At 41.5% G+C, this 10,359-nt stretch overlaps 1 pseudogene; it reads left to right on the forward strand.

Moving 5' to 3' along the window:
- The window catches only part of LOC114610771, an 8,384-nt pseudogene extending 1,825 nt beyond the window's left edge, over positions 1-6,559 (forward strand).
- The last annotated feature ends 3,800 nt before the right edge of the window (positions 6,560-10,359 follow it).

Consider the following 10,359-nt stretch of genomic DNA (forward strand, 5'->3'; position numbering starts at 1 on the left):
AGACCCCGTGGCTGGACCATTCACATCTCAGCAGACCCCGTGGCTGGGCCATTCACATCTCAGCAGATCCCGTGGCTGGACCATTCACATCTCAGCAGATCTGGAGGTGAAGATTTGGACTAAACTGGAGGTAAGATAGCCTTCCCTGGATGTTTGCATCAGCAAGACAGGTCCTACATCCCGAAGGTCCCATAGCCTCTCAAAATGGTGTTATCAGCTAGAGACCAAGAGTTCAAACACATGAACCTGTGGAGGACATTCTATATTTAAACCAAAACAAGGGTCATGCTAGGATGGCAGATTAGAAGCAGCCTTTGTATGATTGTGTGGTACAGGGGTTGATAAAAATCAGAGAGACAACTGAGTCTATGTCAAAAACAGAAAGAGAGGAAAGGAGATCACAGGAGAACCAAAGACTTCCATAGTGTAAGCCTGAGGTGCCTTGATTCAAAAGAGACTGGTAGTCATTGTTCCTAGCCCAGGATACAACCACAGTCCCAAGAAGCTTTAAATCCTGTTGGGGCTGTGCTGTATAATACTGTATTGGTTAAGTTTCTGCTGCTATGATGAAACACCATGACCAAGAAACTTGTAGAAGAAAGAGTTTATTTAGGCTTACAGTCCCAGAGGGTTAGAATAGAGTCCATAATAGCAGTGAGGCATGGCAGCAAGTCCCAGGCATGATGACCAGAACAGGATGCTGAGGACTGACATCTTAAACTGCAAGTGCTAAACACAGAGTGAACTGGAAGTAGGGTGAGGCTCTGAGCTCTCAAAGCCCACCCCAGGTGACATACTTCCTCCAGCAAGGCTGTGTCCCTAAACTTCCCCAAGTAGTTCCCCACCAACTAGGGAGCAAGCATTCAAATGCCTGAACCTATATAGTGCATTTCTTATTCAAACTACCACATATTCCAAAACCTGTGGAAAAAAAGAAATGGACAAATTCCTAGGTACGTATGACCTTCCACATGGAGAAGATATGAACCAAGTAGATCTACAGTGAACAATGAAGTTAAAGCAGAAACAGGCCACTCAACAAACAGAAGCTCAGGCTGGATTCGTTCACAGCCAAATTCTACCAAGCCCTAAATAAGAACTAACACCAATGCTCTCCAAGCTATTTTATGAAATACAAAAAGAAGGTACACTCCAAACTCAGCCTATTAGGCTTGTATTACCCTGAGACCAGAGCTGGATAAAGACAAAAACTGTAGATTGTTTTCCCTAATAAACACAGATACAGACAGTCTCAGTAAAGTGCTGGCAAACTGAATTCAACAACACACCAAAAGTGTGGCATGCCATGAACAGGCTATTCTTATTCCAGGGAAGCAAGGGTGTTTCAGCACAAGGGTGTTTCAAGCAAAAGAAGCAGTGTAATAATGTAGTAGTTTGAATATGTTTGTCCCCCATAGATTCATGTGTTTGAATGCTTGGCCATACCAAGTGGCACTATTAAGAAATGTAACCTTGTTGGAGGAGATTTGGCCTTCTTGGAGGAGGTGTGTAACTGTGTAGGTGGGCTTTGAGTTCTTCTCTGCTCAGGTTCAACACTGTGCCAAGAAATAGTCTCCTCCTGGCTGCCTTTGTATCAAGATACAGGACTCTCAGCTCCTTCAGCACCTTGTCTGCCTGGACGATGCCATGCTTCCCACCATGATAACAATGGATTGAACCACTAAAACAGTAAGGCAGCCCCAATTAAATGTTTGCCTTTACAAGAGTTGCCTTGGTCATGGTGTCTCTTCACAGCAATAAAACCCAAACTAAGACAAATAGCATTTAAATATAGAGGTAGGCCCAGAAATCACATGATCATCACAATTGATCAGAAAAGGATTTTAACAAAGTTCAAATCCTTTCATGACAAAATCCTCTGTAGAAACTAGGAGTAGAAGGAGCGTATCTTAACATAATGAGAGTTTTACAAACAAAAAGTATAGCCTACTTTATACCAAGTATGGAAGGCATTGAAAGCATCTCCCCTAAAACCAGGACTCTCACTTCTCGTCAACATCATGAGGCAATGCTTAGCAAGAGAAAGACATAGAAGGGATGCAAACGAGAAAGGAAGAAATGAAATCATCTTCATCTGCAGGCCATGTGATCATGCACTTAAAAACTCAACACTCCACCAGAAAAGTCTTAGCCCAGAAAGCTGCCATGATGTGGGAATCCCCAGTGAGCAGAGACAGGGACAGAGACACTTGGCAGCCTCTGCTCATCTGCCTGTCCTGACCTCCCTAACTCAACCCTAAAGAATGTCTGCCAAGTCCAAGGGAACTCTTCCTCATCGTCTCTACTTCAGGGTCCACCAGCATCCTCTAAAACCAAGGTCAAGGAATAGGTCAAGATTGGTCTGGAATTAGTTCTGGGTGATCTGAAGGATGTGGTCAAAGAACTTAAAGAGGTAGTTAACTAGGTTGATACTCTGACCTCTGACCCACAGGCTAAGATGATTGAAAGCTTCAAAATAGACGTGCTGAACAGTTACTCCAGCAGCATGATGGCCTCCAGCACAGAGAAGATCAAAGAACAGGCCAATTCCTTATTTCTTAAACTTCCAACATCCCTCTGCTACTCCCCTGATTCTGAGAAAGCCAAACGCTCCATCACTCCTTCAAAGGTGGACACCTGTAAGGTATGAAGAGCCTCAAAGGATGGTGCCAGCCATCAATCCAATGAAGGCAAGTGGCACCCTAGTATGGAATGGAGGCTTACTAAGTGGACTAGCAAAATCCTAAACAGAGACAACTGCTATATACTTATCTTAGGATTTTACTGCTGTGAACAGACACCATGACCAAGGCAACTCTTATAAAGAACAACATTTAATTGGGGCAGGCTTACAGGTTCAGAGGTTCAGTCCAATATCATCAAGGCAGGAGCATGGCAGCCTCCAGGCAGGCATGGTTCAGGAGAAGCTGAGAATTCTACATCTTCATCTGAAGGCTGCTAGCAGAATACTGACTTCCAGCTAGGATAAGGGTCTTAAAACCCACACCCACAGTGTCACTCCTACTCCAAAAAGGCCACACCTACTTAACATAGTCACACTTTTTTTGTTTGTTTTTTTTTTTTTTGGTTTTTCAAGATAGGGTTTCTCTGTGTAGCCCTGGCTGTCCTGGAACTCACTCTGTAGACCAGGCTGGCCTCGAACTCAGAAATCCGCCTGCCTCTACCTCCCAAGTGCTGAGATTAAAGGCATGCGCCACCACTGTCCAGCAGGTCACACCTTCTAAGAGTGCCACACCCTAGACCGAGCATATACAAACCATCACAATACCCAACAATAACCTGGGTAAAGTTCCAGGAAAACCACTAATGCACAGATCTGAAGAAGACAGGTGTCCTCAGGCAGGACCTTGAGAGTAAATGCAGGATCATGGTCAGTGTGTTAACTGTCATACTGGGCACAACATAAAAAATAGCGAGATTCACTTGCACACTAAAACAGCCCATCCACCAGGAAAGGTTCCCCACCAAGGTCCTCCCCTTCCTCCTCCTTGTCCACTCAGTGGCTGCTTCCCATTTACAGACCAGCAGGTATGCATCCTTCCCTTGCATCTCAACCACAGAAGGTCTTGAGGGAGTCAGCCTTGAGACGCGGCCATGGGGAAAAAAAAGGGTTTTTTCCTATATTATCAACATAAAACAATAGGTAAAGAGCACTTTGTACTCAAGCAATAAATCCCACATTCACCAAAATGGCATAAAAATCACCTGGTAAGTACACAGTATGCTGTTTCTCTCCCAGGTTGCATGCCATTTTTAATGTTTCATTATCAGAAACTGCAGAACAGTGAGAAAGTCTGGATGTGCTGTTTACAACTGACCTGTGACAAACTGAACCCTTAGAATTTCAAGTATTTGGATTTATTTATTGTAAGAGGTGGGATCTCAAATATTTGATTTTGTTAATAAAGCCAAAAACAGTTCATTTCATTCATGAATAAATAAATTCATCTATGCATTGATGAATTCTCTTTGGTCTAATGCTTTTTAATAATTTTGATACCAAAGGACTATTTCATTATTTTTTCTAAAGACATCTTTTAATGGTTTTACATTTAGATGTTGAGAATGATAACAAATGATGAATTATGTGTAAAACTATATGTGTCATAAAATATTTTGAACTTTGAAAATATGATTTCAATAAATCATGGTAAATAATGAGAAAATGGATCTTGCTGGAGGCCAAAATTAAGCAGAGGTACATTATATAGCAACTGGGGTAGGGCACAAGTCCCAAAAGTTTGGACAAGATCACAGTGAGTGGATACAGAATTAAATTAAGTATCATAATCCAAGTAACATATCCATATTTGCACATTATACACCTTCATCATGGTACCTCTAGAACTGTCTGTCAAAAGTTTTGCATGTTGTCCAACAGTCTCACAGGACATACTGTAAATAGCATATTGAAACACTACACAAAGCATGCTTTGTCTCTTGCCTGTGAGGTATACTCTGAGTCTCCTGAAAGGATCCACATTTATAGGAGAGAGAGTGTAGCCATTTGTGGTCAGAAGATACGGTAGAGTGTGGTGTGGTCAACAGTGGTCTTTAGCTTTTTCTTTCCTGACTCAAAGAGTTCTTTGCTGTCATAGTTGTTTGATGTTCCATAAAAGAGTCTTCTCCTTTTACCTCCAAGTAAAAATTGCTTTCTTTAGTACCATTTACCAACTTACCCCAGCAGCACTGACTGGGTTTACGCGCTGTTTTGCCTTGTAGCTAAAATTCAAGTTTCTCTCCCCTACAATCACTGTGAGGAAAATGCCTTGAAGGAAAATATGGTCTATTAGTGGGTAACAGTGATCTCGTATTTGTGGAAATTAGTTTATTGTGTAATTCAAAGAGTGCAGTGACCTTCTCAAATAACTGCCTTTTGATTTAAAACTTCAATTTGTTGCTGCTTCAGAGAGGTAATCTTGTAATTTAGAATACTGTGTTTAAGCAGCTTTCTATTAAAATCTGACCATGTATTTTGGACAGAATATTAAAAGAAAATAGCATCTTTAAAAATGAATGATCAAATGAATGAGGGACCAGAGAATGCCATGTTAATTTTTCTAGAGGAAAGAAATGCCTTAGACATGGCACATACTCTCAGCATAGTAGAAGGATAAAAATTAAAAATTAGTAGTTTAAAAAAAATATGCTGGTGCTGTGGAGGAATGGCTGTTACTGTTTAGCTGTGGACAGCCAAAGGTTGGGGTGTCTTCTTCATTCGGCGAACCTCTGCTTCAGGAGGAGCCACGGCACTCAGGGTCACGAGGAACACAAAAATTAACACAGAAAATAAGGGCAAGGTCAGTATGGCAGGCGCCAAGCGTGTGCCTGTGGCAATTGCTGCTGCCTCCAAACCCAGGCTGAGATCGAGAACTGCTCTTGGAGATATTGGGAATAAAGTCAATGAACAGGAAGAGTGCCTCTGAAAAAGGAAGCAAAAACATTAGGTGCTGGAAAAGGTACTGTTAAAGTCCTACCAAAACCTGTGGAGAAGGCGCCTGTGTGTGAGCCAGAGGTGGAACTTGCTGAGCCTGAGCCTGAGCCTGAGCCTGAGCCTGAACATGTTACAGAAGAGAAGCTTTCTCCTGAACCTATTTTGGTTGATAATCCCTCTCCAAGCCCAATGGAGACATCTGGATGTGCGCCCACAGAAGAATATCTGTGTCAGGCTTTCTCTGATGTAATTCTTGCAATGAGCGGTGTCGATGCAGATGACGGAGCCGATCCAAACCTCTGCAGTGAATATGTGAAGGATATCTATGCTTATCTCAGACAACTGGAGGAAGAGCAGTCAGTTAGACCAAAATACCTACTGGGTCGTGAAGTCACTGGAAACATGAGGGCCATCCTAATTGACTGGATAATACAGGTTCAAATGAAATTTAAGCTGCTGCAGGAGACCATGTACATGACTGTGTCCATTATTGATCGGTTCATACAGAACAGTTGTGTGCACAAGAAGATGCTACAGCTGGTTGGTGTGACTGCCATGTTTATTGCAAGCAAATATGAGGAGACGTACCCTCCAGAAATTGGTGGCTTCGCTTTTGTGACTAACAACACTTACACTAAACATCAGATCAGACAGATGGATATGAAGGTTCTGAGAGTTCTAAACTTCAATCTGAGTCACCCTCTGCCTCTGCACTTCCTCCGTAGAGCATCTAAAATTGGAGAGGTTGATGTCGAGCAGCATACTTTGGCCAAATACCTCATGGAGCTCTCTATGCTGGACTACGACACGGTGCATTTTGCTCCTTCTCAAATTGCAGCTGGGGTTTTTTGCTTAGCACTGAAAATTCTTGACAACGGTGAATGGATACCAACTATGTAGCACTACCTATCCTACACTGAAGAATCCCTGCTTCCTGTTATGCAGCACCTGGCTAAGAATATAGTCATGGTGAACCGTGGCCTTACAAAGCACATGGCTATCAAGAACGAGTATGAAGCATCTAAACATGCTAAGGTCAGCATGCTGGCACAGCTGAACTGTACACTAGTTCAGAATTTGTCAAAGGCCATGACAAAGGCATAACTCCAATGGACTACTGCATCTGCAAATGCAGTTGGCACCATGTACCGCCTGTACATAGGATACCGTGTTTACTTGTTCTTCAGTAAAGGTTGTGACTTTTTACTTTTGCATAGTTTAACTCATTTGAATGTGGTTGCTTCTGACTTTAAGATAACAGAAGTTGTCAAAGAATTTAGGAGTATATTAAGAACTGCTTCTAGAGCCGGGCAGTGGTGGCATACGCCTTTAATCCCAGCACTTGGGAGGCAGAGACAGGTGGATTTCTGAGTTTGAGGCCAGTCTGGTTTACAGAGTGAGTTCCAGGACAGCCAGGGCTATACAGAGAAACCCTGTCTCAAAAGCAAAAAACAAAAAAAACAAACAAAACAAAACAAAAACAAAACAAAAAAAACAAAAAACAAAAAACAAAAAAACAAAAAAAACCTGCTTCTAGTTTAACAGCTGTCAACTAATGTATATATTTGTATCCTATATGTTTATATACTTCCTTCACTGTGTGTTCTTATCATGTATATCATCATGCGAAGTCTTCTGCCTAGCTCTGGTTTAAACTCTAAGTCTACCAGCTAGTCCTTTGTTCCATTTTCTTAGAGGTGGTTGCCACTTTTAACCACTGTCTCTTGAGCTGTCAACTTTCAGATCTGAAACCAAGAATTTTTGTTATGTAAAATAGGATGTTCAAAATTAAAGGTGTCTTTTAAAAGAATTTGCCCCCAAATCTCAATACCAACAGATAAGGATGTATTCTTGTATATCCTGTATAGATATAATCATGCATAGGTTGTTAAGGAGATATTTTTATATGGGTTCATTTTATCAACAGTACTCCTTTCAATGCCTATATTGTTGCATTCCTACTGTGAACAAGCTGTATGTAATATATAGTCATTCCCTTAGTGATATTCAAGTATGTTCTCTTGTTGCCCTCCACACAGCGCTTCTGAAGTGCTGTTTGATACCTTGCTTGGCTTCATGTATAGTAGCTCTCCCAAGGCATATGCTTTCAATTCTGACAGCCAGATGAGTGTGGCTGACACCATACCAAGGTGCCACTTCTCTCTCTTGTCTTGTAACTCCAACTGGAAAAGAAATCCTGTCTCATTTGCTGTTTTAATTTATACATCTGATATCAAGTTGAATAAAATTGTATTGATGACGAAAATATGCTAATGATAAGGTTGCTGTGTAGAAAAAAATCTCATTTATGGTAGGTACAAAGAAGTACAGTAGTTAGGAGTAAACTCAAGCAAGAAGGGGAGGAGCCTTTAAATGAAAACTTTAAGATATGCCAGAAAGACATCCAAGAACACACAAGAAGACGGAAGACTGTCCATGTTCATTGATTAATATAACAATATAACCAATTAATTGAATTAATATAACAATAGCCGTAGTACCCCAAGTAATCTACAGGTTCAGTGCAATACAAATACAAATGTGAATAGTATTTGTGCTGGATAGTTCTATGTCAACTTGACACAAACTAAAGTCATCTGAGAGAAGGTAATCTCAATTGAGAAGATGCCTCCAAAAGACTGAGCTATATGAAAGCCTGTAAGAAACTCTCTTAGTTTGTCATAAAGGGGACCATCCCTGAGCTGCTGGGGGTCCTGGGTTCTATAAGAAAGCAGGCTGAGCAAGCCATGAGGAGCAAGCCACTAAGCAGCACTCCTCCATGGCCTCTGCATCACTTCCTGCCTCCAGGTTCCTGCCCTGTTTGAGTTCCTGTCCTGACTTCCTATGACGATATGAAAGAATAAGCCAAGTAAACTCTTTCCTCCCCAACTTACAATGTTTCATCACAGCAATAGTAACCCTTACTTTATATATTTCATTTTTAAAATAGCAACCCTAAACTTTATATGGAAACACAAAAGGCCCAAACCACAAAGCAATCCCAGGTGAAAGAGCTGCACTGCAGGTACCTAATGCCTGGTTTCAAGTTATCATCCCAAGCTACACTAAAAACACTGTGGCACTAGCACAAAATGGACCCAAACGTGAATGGAACAGAATAGAGGACCCAGAATTAAACCCACGTGGACACGGCTACCTAATATTTAATGAAGGTGTCCAAAATAGATTAGAAAATGTTCATTCAACAAATGCAGCAAGATTGAGTAGTGACCTGGGAAATGACATTAGGTCTACATCCCAAGCTCCACAAAAATCAACTCAAAATGGATCAGAGACCTTAATCTAGAAGCCAAAATACTGAAACACTAGAAGAAAACACTTCAAGATGTAGGCATAGCACAAATTTCTGATCAGGACTCCAATAGTACAGGAAATTGCCCCCCCCATCCCAAGAATGAAAAATAGTGTTGTATAGAATTATAAAGCTTTGAAACAAAACAAAATTCTACTTTGACATTTCATCTCATCCCAGTCAGAAGGACTATCAATAAGGAAACAAAGCACAACAAATGCTGGTGAGGATGGGGGGTGGGGGTCAGAGAGAGTGGAGGAGAAACTGAACCATTATTCACTGTCAGTGGGAGTCCCAACCAGCATAGCTGTTGTTTCAGCTCATCAGCATAGAGGTTTCTCAGAGGGTCACAAATAGAACTATTCAGAGATGAATAGGTTAAAAAATGTGGCATGCACACACAATGGACTTTTATTCTACCATAAAAAATGATGAAATCATGTCACTTGCTGGAAAGCAGATGAACTGGAAATTACTATGTCAAGGAAAATGATTCATAGGATCCAATATCACGTTTTCTCAGATCTGTGGAATCCTGTGTGTGTGCATGTGTGTGTGTGTGTGTGTGTGTGTGTGTGTGTGTGCTTGTGTGTACACACAAAGAGAGGGGAATGGGAAACAATAGAAGATGAGAGGAGAAAAGAGAACTAGATGTTGCATATTCTTTGATCTTTGCAGAATAGAGTGGAGGTGGGTGGGTTAGGCATGGAGGAACACACCTATAATTTCAGCTCCTAGGACACTCTATGGTAAGAGAATTACTACAGGCTAGATGCTGGCCTGGGCTACAGATGAGGCCATGTCATAAACATAAAATAAAATAAAATAAAATAAAATAAAATAAAATAAAATAAAATAAAATACCAAAAGCCAGACTGATACTTTGGATTTTGTCCTGTTTCCGGGTAGTGATGTATTCCAGTGTGACATGTGTATTACTGAGACAGGATGCTTACTGCATTAGGTGTATTAAATGCATTTTGACCAATGACACTTTCAATTTATAGTGAGTATATTTAGACATAACACTAGAGCTAGGAAACAATTTCATGCAACCGTGGCCATCTTAGGGAGTGCGAGCCTCACTACCAAGTAGTCAGTTCTTATGTGTAGAAGGCGTACAGGGGTAAGAAGTGAAGAGGGAATCTGAAAAAGTAGGCTCTTGGGCCCCAGCTGTAGACAGATGACTCAGTCTGGGACAGGGGGACCCTGGGGACCTGTACATTCAATGTACAATTATAATGGTTGCTATTGTCAACCTGACAGGATCTAGAATCACCTAGGACTTTTGGATGTATTTATGAGGGAGTATCTAGACTGGGTTAATTGAGGTAGAAAGACCCACCCTAAATGTGGATGATACCAATGCCTGGGCTGAATAAGTGGAGAAACCTAACTGAATGCCAGCATCTCTCTCTGTCTACTCCCTGACCATATGACCAGCCACCTCACATTCCTGCTGCCATGTCTTCCCTGCCATGATGGGCTGGCCTGTTAGCCCAGACAAGCCCTTCCTTCCTGAAGCTGCTTCTTCAGGCATTTTGTCACAGCAATAGAAGGTAGTACAGGCTCTCTTATGCCTTGCCAAGGG

This window comes from Grammomys surdaster, unplaced genomic scaffold, assembly GCF_004785775.1.
Source record: "Grammomys surdaster isolate TR1022 unplaced genomic scaffold, NIH_TR_1.0 129, whole genome shotgun sequence".
In the NCBI taxonomy this organism is placed as follows: Eukaryota; Metazoa; Chordata; class Mammalia; order Rodentia; family Muridae; genus Grammomys; species Grammomys surdaster.